The 13,877-nt window shown below is 29.9% G+C and overlaps 1 long non-coding RNA gene and 1 pseudogene across 2 annotated transcripts; one reads left to right on the top strand and one right to left on the bottom strand.

The window, feature by feature from the left end:
• Positions 1-6,167: 6,167 nt before the first annotated feature.
• Positions 6,168-7,916, top strand: LOC146924909 (uncharacterized). Its single transcript, XR_015011001.1, has 4 exons — positions 6,168-6,591; positions 6,808-6,862; positions 6,983-7,107; positions 7,592-7,916. It is a non-coding gene; the product is annotated as an uncharacterized LOC146924909 (long non-coding RNA).
• Positions 7,917-11,663: 3,747 nt separating this feature from the next.
• On the bottom strand, positions 11,664-13,654 carry LOC146924910 (uncharacterized; annotated as a pseudogene). The gene is made up of 2 exons (XR_015010305.1): positions 13,453-13,654; positions 11,664-13,333 (listed from the first exon to the last, which is right to left on the bottom strand). The product of XR_015010305.1 is annotated as an uncharacterized LOC146924910 (transcript).
• Positions 13,655-13,877: the final 223 nt, after the last annotated feature.

Here is a 13,877-nt window from a genome sequence, read left to right on the forward strand (position 1 = left end):
AAATCTATCTAAAAGTCACATAAGCACGACTCTGTTGATAATACAAGAATGATACACTCTGCCTGTTCTTGTTATAAAAAAAATTAAAATTAAAAAAAGTTTCATTCTATTTATTAGAAAATGTCACAACTTTTGTTAAAAAAAATGTCATAACTTTTGTAGCTATTGTTTAAGAGACTTTTCTACCTTCATTTAACATTTCCCTTTTAACATTGAGCAAATGGTCACTTTAGTTCCTGACTCTGCATCTCGCTGTCACATAAGTCTCTGACTCATAATTAAATATGGGTCTTGTTAACAAGTGTCATAAAGGCATTGTTTAAGGAACTCATAAAAAGAAATTATGCATTGAAAATATAAGTCAAACACTTGTTGAAGTTATAACCTTACAATTTTCAATGCAAAAATTACTACTTTTAGATGCTTAAACAATGCCCTTAGGGCACTTGTTAACATTTTCCATTAAATATAAAGAAGTCCCTGAGTCTACACTTCTGTTATCAATTTAGTCCATGTTAAATAATTATGTTAAATGTGTCACATGGACTAAAGTGAAAGTAGAAAATGGTCACTTTAGTCCCTGAACCAAAAATCAATATCCCCAACTTGAATGTCAAATTCCTAAATGTCATCCTTAAATCCCTAAAAAAAAATATACACTAATATGTGACTTTTTTCTCTTGTAAAAAAAATGACTTTTTTCTAAACATTGTAGATTTTTTTTCTTCAGATCTATTGAATATTGTATGTTCTATAAATTGTATTGAAAGTTTTATGTATTTTTTATGCAATTAACGGTAAAATTTTGTCCACGGTATTAAACAACCAACTGTGTAACAAAAAAAATTATGCTGATATTATTATTCTCTATTTTTTAATCTACTAACTATTTATTAAAATTGATGCCATATGAATTTCCAATTTTGCCCCAATGAGGGGCAATTTGGTAATTCCATAATTCCTTAACCTTGGAGAGTGCCACCTCATCCAAATTATTTTCTTTTTTATTATTTTATAATTATATTCTTTTTTATTCTTTTTATATAATTTTTTTATATTTATTTTATAAGAATAAAAATAATCCTAAATTCAGTTGCTTCTACATTGCCGTTGTGGGAGATTAAGGTATCGTTTGACCCGGTTTTTTTTCAACTTCTCTACATTTTTAAGGATAAGTTAGGCCAAACACAATATCAATTAAGTACTTACTAAAAAAAATACTTTTTTTTAATGCCTAAAATTGAATGGAATAAATTGAATGGAATGAGCTTTGGCCAAAAGTTGTTGAATGTTATTTTAAAAAACTAATTCTCGATAATTTATTTCACAAACACCTCTTTCCAACTCACGCTAGGAATCTTTTATTTTATTTTTTAATATTATATTTCAATATGTTTTTTTTATTCCATTTAACTTTATTTTATTTTATTTTTGAACCGTTCCATTTAATTTTTTAAGGAGATTCCATTTAATTTTATTATCTTTTTATCAAAGGAATTTTATTATCTTTTTATCACTTATATATTTAATTTCAATATCGTTTAACCATCACAACCTCACAAATATTTTTATTCACGATGTCATTTAATGATACCAAATATTTTTATTTCTTTTCTTCAACCTCGCGAATATATACACACACACATTAACTTTTAGAGTAATATTTTATGTTCGTCTGTCTGTTTTTTTTTGTTACGCTAATGCATATAATTTTTTTTAGTGTTGCTTGGTTGAGTGCTACCTCACCGATTTTTTTTAACTATTTTCCAATTTTTATATTTTTAAAAACATTTAACTATTTTTCAATTTTTTTATTTTTAACTATTTTCCAATTTTTTCTCTCAAATTCAGTTGCTTCTACACTACTGTTGTGGGAGATTAAGATACCGTTTGACCCGGTTTTTTTCCAACTTCTCTACATTTTTAAGGAAAAGTTAAGTCAAATACAATATCAATTAAATACTTACTAAAAATGGTACTTTTCTTTAATGCATAAAATTGAATGGAATGAGCTTTGGCCAAAAGTTGTTGAATGCTACTTCAAAAAACTACTTCTCGACAATTTATTTCACAAGCATCTCTCTTCAATTCACGTTGGGAACCTATTCTTTAATTTTTTAATATTATATTTCAATTATTTTTTTCTTCCATTTAATTCTTTTTGAACCGTTAAATTTAATTTTATTACCTTTTATTCAAAGGAATTTTATTATCTTTTTATCACTTATATATTTAATTTCAATATTGTTTAATCATCACAACCTCACAAATATTTTTATTTTCTTTCTTCAACCTCGCTAATAACACACACATTATCGTTTAGAGTAATACTTTATGCGTGTCTGTATTTTTGTTACACTAATGCATATAATTTTTTTTGGCGTTGCATAATGCGTATGATTATTTTTATAAAATTTTGATTTTAATTAAAAGTAAAATTGTGGATGTCTTTTCTTCAAAAAACGGTATAGATGCCTAAAACAATTATACTTATATATATATATATATATATATATATATATATATATATATATATATATATATATATATATATATATATATATTGCACCTTTATATTGTAACAAACTATGCATATCTTTTTCTTATTCCAAAAAACTAAACTTATCTGTTTCCATGACACCAACAATGCAACAAATATAATATCATATAATATAAACTCTTATATTTTTTAAAGACACCAGAAATATGGTATTCTTATAACGAAATTTGATATAGAGTATAATTGAAATAGAAAAAAACCAACTATTTTGAGATTATTTAGGGTTAATACCCCTTTTAGTCCCTGTAATATGAGCGAATTCCGGTTTTAGTCCCTGTAAAAAAAAAGTTTAGATTCTGTCCCTAACATTTGAGATTCTTCCACTTTTAGTCCCTCACCTGAACCAGTCAGCAGAATCTGCTGACGTGTCAGCAGAATCTGCTGACGTGTCATGCTGACTGTGTAATTATTTTTATTTTTTATTTTTTTTATTGTGCACACGTGGCATTTGTATTTTTTTAATAAAAAATTCTTAAAAAATAAAAAAAACGAAAAAAATATTAAAAAATTAAAAATAATGAAAAAAATCTGAAAAAATTTAAAAAATCTAAAAAAATTTAAAAATCTAAAAAAAAAATTCTGATTATTTTTTTTGGAAAAAAATCTGAATATTTTTCAAATTTAAAAAATTTCAATTTTTTTTAAAATAATAAGAAAATATATTTCGAAATTTTTTAAAAAAAGTTCAATTTTTTTCAGGAACTTGATCTTTTTTAGAATTAATTTTCAGAAATAAAAAAAATTCTAAAAAATTTGAAAAAAATTCAGGATTTTTTTTTAAAATCTGGACACACAAAATTCAAGTCCTTCACATAATTAAAATCCATTTATGTGAAGAAATTAAAATCTGTTGGTTAATAAATTTGAAACAAATGGAAGGAAGCTGTGAGAGGACACGCAAAAATCATCACACAAACAACACAGAGCCAATTTGCAAATCATCAACCAATCCACAACGCACACACGCTCAACACCATTCTTTTCAAAGAACAACCCAATCTCCAAACTCATAACCAATTCCATAAATCATAAGCTCATAAACACCGAAACAACACAAATTCCCTATCGATCAACAATCAACAATCTTCATCACATAACCCTGAAACATCATACACAGTCAAAATCCAATGCCAAACACACACTTAAGTCTGCCGTCGAAATCGAATCCAAATCTTACGCCAAACACAATTTTCAACAAACCAGTACCAACCCTCAACCTCAAGAAACGGACAAACCGAAACCGCACCAAAACCCATACATCCAAAGTTTTTCTTTTTCTTTTGTTTTTTTTTTTAGATCTAAACCTTTTTTTTATTTTTTGTTGTTGTTTGTATATATAAAAAAGGGAAAAAACAAAAAAAGAGAAGAAGAGAAAAGAAAAAAAAAGAAAAAATAAAGAAATGGAGAAAAAGAAGAATTAACGGGAGAGAGAAAGAAGAACGGGAATTGTAATTTTTGTTTGAAAAAAAAAGAAAAGAAAGAAAAGAAAAAGATGAAGAACGAGAGAGAGAAGGAGAAGTGAGGAGAGAGAAGAGAAAAGAAAGAAATGAAGGAAAGAAGGAAGGGTTGTGCTGCTGATGTGGGTTCTAGAGGATGATGCTTCAGCTTTTTGTTTTAAGTTGCAATTTTTTTTTCCTCCTGTGAGCTCACGCTGGTAGCAGTTGGGTTTTAGAGGGAGGTTGTGTGGTGATTAAAGATTAGAATATATTTTTTTTTTATTTTCTGGATTTTTAAAAAATTCCTGTTTAAAAAATTTGGCTAAATCCGTAAAAAAACATTTCCAAATTTTTTAAAAAAAAAATCCTGAATTTTTTTCAAATTTTTTAGAATATTTTTATTTTTGAAAATTAATTTTCCAATTTTTTAGAATTTTTTTATTTCTGAAAATTAATTTTCCAAAATTTTAGATTTTTTCAGATTTTTTTCATTATTTTTAATTTTTATAAATTTTTCTAGATTTTTTTTTTCGTTTTTTTATTTTTTTAATAATTTTTATTAAAAAAATACAAATGCCACGTGTGCACAATAAAAAAATAAAAAATAAAAATAATTACACAGTCAGCATGACACGTCAGCAGATTTTGCTGACTGGTTCAGGTGAGGGACTAAAAGTGGAAGAATCTCAAATGTTAGGGACAGAATCTAAACTTTTTTTTTTATAGGGACTAAAACCGGAATTCGCTCATATTACAGGGACTAAAAGGGGTATTCATATTATTTCAGGCTCCTTAAATTGTTTCTCCTATTCAAATAATTAACAAGTCATTTATATGATGATACAAATTTGTATTCATGTTACACAAAATAAACGTTATTGAGTAAATATAGGATTTGTAAAAAAAAAAAATATCTTTTATTTCTTAACATCTTTAGCCTTCAGAAAATATTTTAATTTTTTTTATTTATTATGTTAATTCATAATAAATTCAAAGTTTTGTCCTCGTGAGCTTAGCTCACTTGATAGGAACAATGCATAAATATATGCTAAGTCCGGGGTTCGAACCCCGGACACCGTAAAAAAAATTCAAAGTTTGTACAATATTTTAAAAATAACTTTAAAATTAAAAAAACTAAGAAACCAAACAACTTTAACTTCTTTCTTAAAGGCCTTTATTTTAACTTTGTTTTGAAGTAACCTTTAGACCGTAAAAAACCTTGGCCAAACAGTATCTAAGTTTAACTGGGAACACTGTTACACTTTCTTCTTCATAAGAGGTCATTTTCTTTCATTTTTCATGGTTCTGAGACCATGCATGACTTGAGTTGACTGATTTTTATGGCTTGAGGTGTTCATTTTTCGACACTGTTTTAGTTTTTGCTTCATCATAGGTGTTTTTCTTCCTTTTTTCACGATTCTGCATTTTAAGGGTTTTATTTTTTGTTTTTTTTCAATTGTTAGTGGATTATGTACCAAAAATTGTTATGTTGCATGGCTGTAGAAAAATCTTCCTTTGTTATGTGGAGTATAGTAGAGGTCATGATGATTGAATTTTAGCTCATGGTAAGGTTTTGACACAATTGTTATTTTAGCTTCTGGTACTGTAGTTGAAAAAAAATTGATGCATGTGAGTTATTTTAGTTTTTGTGAGTAATCCTAAAGCTGTAACAGTTTTCATATTTGGTTTACTCTTTCCTATATCATTGAGCCGTACGAAAGTTGATTGGTGTAAATTTGTTTTAGTCACATCATTGAGGTCCAGAAAGTTGATGATACAGAAATTTGTGCATTTAAGATCAGGTTGATTTGATGATACAAAAATTGATCACAAAGAAATATGTTAGCTTCTTTCGATATCAGAATGAACAAAGTGAATAAAATTAAATGATGTATTATTGTATTTCCACATAGGACTTTCAATGTCAATGGATTATGACTACATTAAGGATCTCAAAAATGATTTGGACATTTGGAAAATAGGATTTGGACTGTTGGATTCTAGGATTGTGACTGGTAGTAATGAGAATCAACATATGAAGCTCATTATTTGTGATGCAAAGGTTAAATGAATTAGTTAAGATTTGTTGTAATTTCCTTTATGATTTATCAATGTTACTTATTAGTGTACATTTTGATTTATTTATATTTTTTGGTTTCTTTCTCAGATTTAGGGTGATCGAGTTCATGTAATAACTCGATATGGAGAATTGGAGCTTTGGAAGGCTTTGATCGAGGAAAACAGGATTTATAATTTTTATAATTGTCATGTGTTTGATAATGACATTGCATTTAATCCCTTTAAGGTTGTTTTTGGTTCTGGTACAAAGGTGCAGAAGTATGACAAGTTAACTAATGTTCTTACTCATGAATTTCGCTTTAAGTCATTTAAGGAAATTCAAGATGGAAAATTCAAAACTGACGTTTTATATGGTATAGTTATGTGCTTTAATTTATTTTTGTGTTTTCTTCGATTATAATGTTCTTATAGATGTAATTTTTTTTTTAAGAATCATCGGGTTTCTTCATGAGATTGTCAAGACAACGCCAATTGGGACTGGAAAGAAACTACGAACATTGTGTTGAAAGATAAAAGGTATCATTTTCTAATTTGTCAGCATCAGATGATAGGATTTTGTATAAGTTTGATAATGACTTGAAAGATGTATTTTCTTATGCAGTGGGAATATGATTGATGTTACACTATGGGAAAAATACTTCGTAGCTTTATCATTTACCATTTATTTACCTTGAGTTCTTTGCTTCCATTTTGTAGTCAATGGTAACCTAAATATATGTAACAATTGGTTAGGTTCGAGGCTGCTCATCAACCTACATCATCCGGTTGTTGAAAAGTTTAAGACTTAGTAAGTTTGCATTATGATTTCACAATACAGTGTTAGAATAACTTATTATTTCACAATCTGATTTGATTGTTTTTTGGCCATGTTTCTTGAATTGTTGTCGTGACCTTAACACTTCTCAAGCTCAGAGTCAAAGCTTCAGTCAGAACTTAAGTCAGATTTCGGCTTCTTTTCAACGTACTTCGTACAACGATTTTTCCAATCTGTCTCAAGTTAGGCCAATTGCTGAATTTATAAACTTAGTCAAGGTTTGCTTTTTTTATGCACAAACATGCTTTGAGTTTTTTTACGCACAAATTAAAAATACATATTGCATTATTCTTTATTTCATGTGCATAATTTGTGTTAGGATACATACTGCATCACTATTTGGAAAACAACTAAATTCAATCCTAACCAGTTTGGATGATATTATGAGAGTTGCACCAAATGTTCGAAGACATCAATGTCAAATGGTGCTATCTATAAATGCACATGCGGGAGTGATGCTTAATTTCCATTTGTTTCAACAATTTTAATTTGCCAACGGGGTACATATAATCCACATGCATGCATTTATCTAGACTTTATAGGAAGATAATAGGAAGATAAATTAGAAGTCATGGTACATTTTCTTTAGCTTAAAATCAGTTTAGCTACCTTCATTTTATAAATTATATGTAACTATATTCGCATACATCTTATCCATGTTAATATGCATTAGACTAATATTACAGTTATTTCCCTGTTTAGCATTTCCCAAACGAGGTGTCAAGAACAATTCTGAAAGAAAAGCGCAAAACAATCACTCTCATTGATGACCAGACACAGAGAAAGTGTAAGTGTCGCCTCATTACCGCCGAAAGAGCAAGCTATGAAAAATACTTGGGTGGGCAGTGGTTCAATTTCTGCAGAGAACGTGTGATGGAAGAAGGTGGTAAGCTCATCTTTGATCTCGAAAAGTCACCGAAGAACTTGCACGTTCGAGTTGTTCCAAAATAGATCTTTGCTACTGAACTATTTGAACTTCTACTATTTTGGCGTATCACTTTGGACTGTAATCGTAAACTATCTTGACTTTGGGATGTCATTTGTTTTTTTTTTTTTTCATTTTGTCTGATATAAATATTGGCAAAAATCCATTTTTGGTTAGTCTATGACACTTGCAGTCTCTTTTATAAACCTAACTATTATGTAATGTTAATCTGCATATTATTGGTTCCTTCATTGGTTCCAATTAGTATCATGTTAATTATAATGTTGTTTTCCTAATCTCTTGAACAAAATAGAACATGCTCTTTTCCTACAGCAAATCTTTATAATGCTTTGGTAAATGTTTTAGAAATGTACATATAGCTGAGATTTGTGCAATATGCTTGCTTGATTTTCACATTTATGAACGACAACAATTTCTTAGAAAAATGCAGCTATTTCTCTTAATTTGTTCATTTCTCCTTTATAACAAAGTTTTTTAAAAATATAGTAAAAGTGATTTATTTAGAATATCCAAGTTTGTGCAATATTCATTAATTTACTCATTTTTCCTTTGGAACAATATTTTTACAAGATACGTTATTTAACCCGTGCGAAGCACGGGTTTGTAACTAGTTTTAAATAAAAGAACACTATTTTGAACAAAAACAAAAAAAATGTTATATTAATACTGTCAAATAAAATAATAAATTATGGATTTGAGATTTTCAATTTAAGGGATAGGGTTTTGAGGTTTAAGTTGGAGATATTGATTTTTGGTTCAGGGACTAAAGTGACTATTTTCTACTTTCACTTTAGTCCTTATGACACACTTAACAAAATTATTTAACGTCAGGGACTAAAGTGATAATGGAAGTGCAGAGTCAGATAATTCTTTGTATTTAATCCTGAGTCAATGACCTATGTGACAGCGAGGAGCAGAGTCAGGGACTAAAGTGACCATTTACTCTTTTAATATTAGTGGATGTATTTAATGTTTTACAATTTTTTATAAGGATATATTATAAAATATTTAAAAGATTTATACCAAGATTTAAAAGATTAAATACAACTATTTACTCTTTTATAATAACTGTTATGTTTTAGAATGCAAAGATTTATACCAATTTTTTATAAGGATTTTTATAAGGATATAGTATTAACAATTGATGCATTGGTTTTGATGTTTATTAGTTTTGTTTCTTATGATAAAGACTAGAGGGAGTGATATATAAAGATTAAAGTTTAAATCTTAAACTCTTCATTTTTTTTCACATTTTTTATTGGATGGTATGTGTTTTAAAATCACAATAAATACGGGAAAATATGTAATATATGTTTGTAAGATTTAACCCATTTGACAATGTCGATACGCACAAGTTTAGACTCTAAACATAAGTTTTTCTTAGAAATGATACATTTAATATCTTTAAAAATTTAAAATTTTATCTTTTCAATAAAAAATTGACTTTTAATTTCTGCTTCTTAACTTGTGCTCTTTATGGCACAATATCTTGACCCAAATTATAGTATTATTATTTGGGAAATCACTTTGATATCATGTACATGAAGAAAGAAAAGAATACACGACATATAATAAAGATAAAATAAAAAAAGGATCACATGCCAAACAAACATTAGACTATTAACACTAAATAACAGAATAAAATACTTCTGTTGATGCTTTTGTATTGGTTGATTTTGTATTGTTACATGAATTATTCATTCGGTTAAAAATAGAAAGCTTGGATGAACATATAGTTTTTGTTCCTTTCAAAATTCAAACTCTGATTAGTATCACGTGATATTCAATTTTCTTTGGATGAACATGACTGTTTCCAATGTAATCCAGGAGAGTTAAAATCTCCATGGAAGAAACCGGGCAAAGCGAAAAATGTGACAAAAGATAATTGTTAATTAATAACCTCAGTTACATATGAGATTGAGGTTTTGAAGAATGTACACTAGCTAAAATCACAGACTGTGTATGAGGTGGTTAACCAAAGTATCAAACCATATCATCAAAAGTGATGGATAAATGGTTATGCATATAAAAAGTTCAGCAAAACACAAAAGTTTCACATAAAATCCACAAAACTAGTGACTTCATATCATTGACTAGAGGAGCTACTATTAGGCCAACAACCACATGTACCAGAGAGTTCAGAAAGAGAGATGCCTTGGCTTTCTTATCTGGAGACATAGAAAGAGCACCGACAATATTGGTATAAATCTTTGCATTTAATCTTTGATAAATAGTTGTTAATCCTACAACAACTTGGCTATCAAAGTTCCTTATTGTGACAACATAACAGAAAACAAGCCGACAAGTTTGCCAGCATCAGATGCAAAAGCAAAGGTTATTGAGCTGCACTTGTGAAATGGAAAGAGTTATTTCAGCTGAGATGTGTAAGCTAGGAAATTGGTGTTTGGGCTATTTATGGCTTGGAGCCAAATAATGCTTACAAACTTGGCCATTTAAGAGAGTGAAAGTGATAACTCAGAAGTAGTAGTAAGACACTGGAGATTCACAACTCTAAGCTTCATTTTCACTTTTGAATGATTACTACAATAACGTAATTGATCAGTCGATTGTGACTCTCATAATTATGATCAATTATGACCAAAACCACCAGGACAACCCAGGTGGGTTGAAAGAAGACAATATTAATAGACATTCACCAAATATTAATATAAGAAGTTTGTAAATCAAATCAATATCTCATAAAACACTTGATATGCAGCCTCATAACATAACATCATTCACCCCTATGACTGTTAGGAGATCGGTATCCAACAATCACAACGTTGACTTGGCTCATATAGAACAGAGGTTAGACAAGCAGATAACTAGTTGGAAACAATCAAAATGTGAATTCATAATACAATACAATACAATAATGACTTGTAACAAAGTTTCAATAGAATATATGCAAGTTAAGAATCATTAAAATGACAAACAATGTATTTATCAAATTCTCTCTGTTTGGACTAATTATCCAAACAATGTAGTTTAACCCAATCGTTTTAAGCACTTTCTAAAAATACACCACTCACTAAAAATTACTCTATCTAAACAGACACTGAGGTTTTGCGACATGATTATATTCTTATACATGAGATTAAGGAACTCTGGCAATAGGAAAGTGAATCAATGAAAATTTAACTAGTTAAACCTACTTAGAGAAGCATACAGTGAAACATTGGTACCTTACCTTCAACCTAATTTTGACTGTTCATAATCGAGGTTCCAACTTTCAACAACCTTAAGACAATACTAGCTACCTACAAATATGATTAGCAAATGGTAGCCAACAATGTATAAAATTCGGAACTATTGAGGCTTGGATATGCAAACTATAATTGTTCTATAGCACAAATATGTCTCAAACTTAGTAGCTGAAAAAAATAGGTGTGGCTAATTTTAATATTGCTGGATAATACCTTCAACCACAACTAAAGGAGGGACAAAAGAGAGTGTAAAATATTTCACTAATGCTTAGCTATTAAGGATACCAACTCAAGCACCAAATTAAGACTAGGATAGGGAATTTTCTACAGCCTTGGTAGAAAGGCAATTTGTATGGACAAGTCTTACACAAAAAAAGGGTTTAGGCAATTATAACATCACCTTATGCCTTACCAATTATAATATTAGACACACTGCAGGGCAATCTTTATGGTATTGAAGGCTCAATTTACTGTCTACATATTGTGCATCATCTGGAACACTTCTTTCTGACAATTATACTTGTTTCTTGCTATGGACATAACATAATCCAAAAAGTGCAATGCTTATCAAGAACTACACTGGATTCTTTAGAAGATTAATAAAGGAATATTAATATGATAATAACACCATAACTAATTATATGTATCATTTACTATCTCATGAAAAATAACCATCTTCTCATCCTTGGAATAAACAAAAACATCAAGAGAAGTTGCAAATTAAAACAACCTAAACAAAAATAAACGACAGCCTAGACATAAACAAAACCAAAATTCTCTAAGTTTCTATATCAGCTTGTCAGGATAGAAGTGAATTTTGTTTATTTCATCATGTTATCCTCCTCACTTTCTTACTCTTCGCCTCAGATTCCTCATCATTCAGATGAAGACTTAGACCACCCAGCTGCTCCTCCAATAGATCATAAGGTAGCTCTTCACCACCTAATGATAAGCCGATCATCTTATCATAGATTCCTTCTAGATCATTTGAGGACGACTGACGCTTCCCGCGTTTCTTCTGGCGTTTCTCTTCATACCTCTTCTTTATTAAAATTGCACCACCTCCTATGTACTCCTCCAATTCAATCTCACTATCACCACTATTCACCCCACACAAGTCATAACCAAAAGCATGGTCACCAAATTTCAAAAGATAACCCAGATGAGTCTTGATATTAAATCTCGTGTCATTCTTTCCAAAATCTTTGACACGAGCAACCTCAACATTAGCCAAACCGAACTTTTTGCCATCAACAGTAACCTCTGAATGAACCTCCTCGACATCAAGCACAACATATTCCACTAACTCTTTGCTAGTGAGTAAAGACTTAAAGGGTGCCCTCCAATACATATCACCAACTAAGAAACAGCGTGCCGATGTAATCGGATCAAACAAAGCAATCGTGTTGGTAACCCTAGTACAAATCACAATAGGACCAATATTTCCCAAACTCGAAGCAACTTTAGGAGGCATAAAAATCAAATCCCCACGACAAACAGGACAAATTTCAACAGAAAAAGTGTATTTATAATTATAATCATTACTCTTCTTACCACAAGAAACAAGCTCCTTACCATCACAAATCCTCACAGGAACCTGTGCCTTTACAAAATCAACAAACTTCTTAGCACAACTTTCTCTATCGAAAAAAAAGTCAATACCTTGTTTCATCTTTTTGATTCTCACAACATTCCTACCAACACCATGTTTCAAAATAGCCTGTTCCAAATCAAATATAGTGCGCATATGCGAAACATGTTGTCTTAACTGCACAACAGCACTCCATTGATTAGGGTTAGCATTCACCCGAGTACAATTTTGACAAATACGATCATATTGAACATACTCAACAACATAAGACTGTTCCACTATTGTTCCATTCATAACCTCTTTCTGAACAAAAACCTTGATTTTGGTCTTTTTCGAGTCGGGTTCAGTTGGAAGGGTTTCAGCATGTACTAACCTAACTCTCTGGAATTTCATATTCTGTTCTAGTTTCTTCAAACAAAATGCAAGAAACTGTTTTGATTGTGGTATTAGTTTGATCCAAGTAGTGGGGGGTTGTAAATAGCATTCGCATTCGGTGCAATGTGTTAGTCTGAGTTTCTTGAGTAAACCATGTGTGATATTGGTTTTTGAGCGTAAACATTTGACACACATGTTAGCGGTGTTTAGTTCGAGTGGAGACGCGCATTGGCAACAGGGAATGGTGTGGAATGTGGCAAGATTTTGTTGATCCAATGGTATGCATCTTGACATTTTCGATGATCGAAAGAAAAAAGTGTGTTCCCCTGTTTGAAATCGAAAGTGTAGAGAAAAATGATGATGATGAATATGCGGAAAAAGAGAAAAATTGAGATTTGAAAATTGAATGAATGAAAAAGGAATAGCAAATGTTGATAACCCTAACCTGTGAAGGAGGAGGTGGTTGTCGTTGCGAGTTGCTTATTGCGGCGCCGTAAGGTGGTGTTGCCACTCCATTGCAGAGGGTTTCTGATGCGGCTTTGTGCATTTTATATATTTTTTTTCCTTTAAAATATATTAAAAATAAAAACGATTGCAAAATAAATTATATTAAAATATATAATAATTCGATATTAAGAGGATTTCGACACAAGCCCAAAGAAAAATGTTTGGACATACAAACAAAACTAAAAAAAATTAACGGAGAAGAAAAATTAAATGATATCGGTTGGTGTGACTGAATTATTTTTGTCTAATTTTGTTGATTTCATGTGAGTGTGTCTAAATAATATTAATTTATGTATGTGTCTATCAAATACTTTCTCTAATATTAAAGACAAAGAACACACATATATATTACTATCGTGGTGG

Source organism: Medicago sativa, chromosome 5 (assembly GCF_051527215.1).
Source record: "Medicago sativa cultivar Bolivia chromosome 5, Bolivia_mono, whole genome shotgun sequence".
In the NCBI taxonomy this organism is placed as follows: Eukaryota; Viridiplantae; Streptophyta; class Magnoliopsida; order Fabales; family Fabaceae; genus Medicago; species Medicago sativa.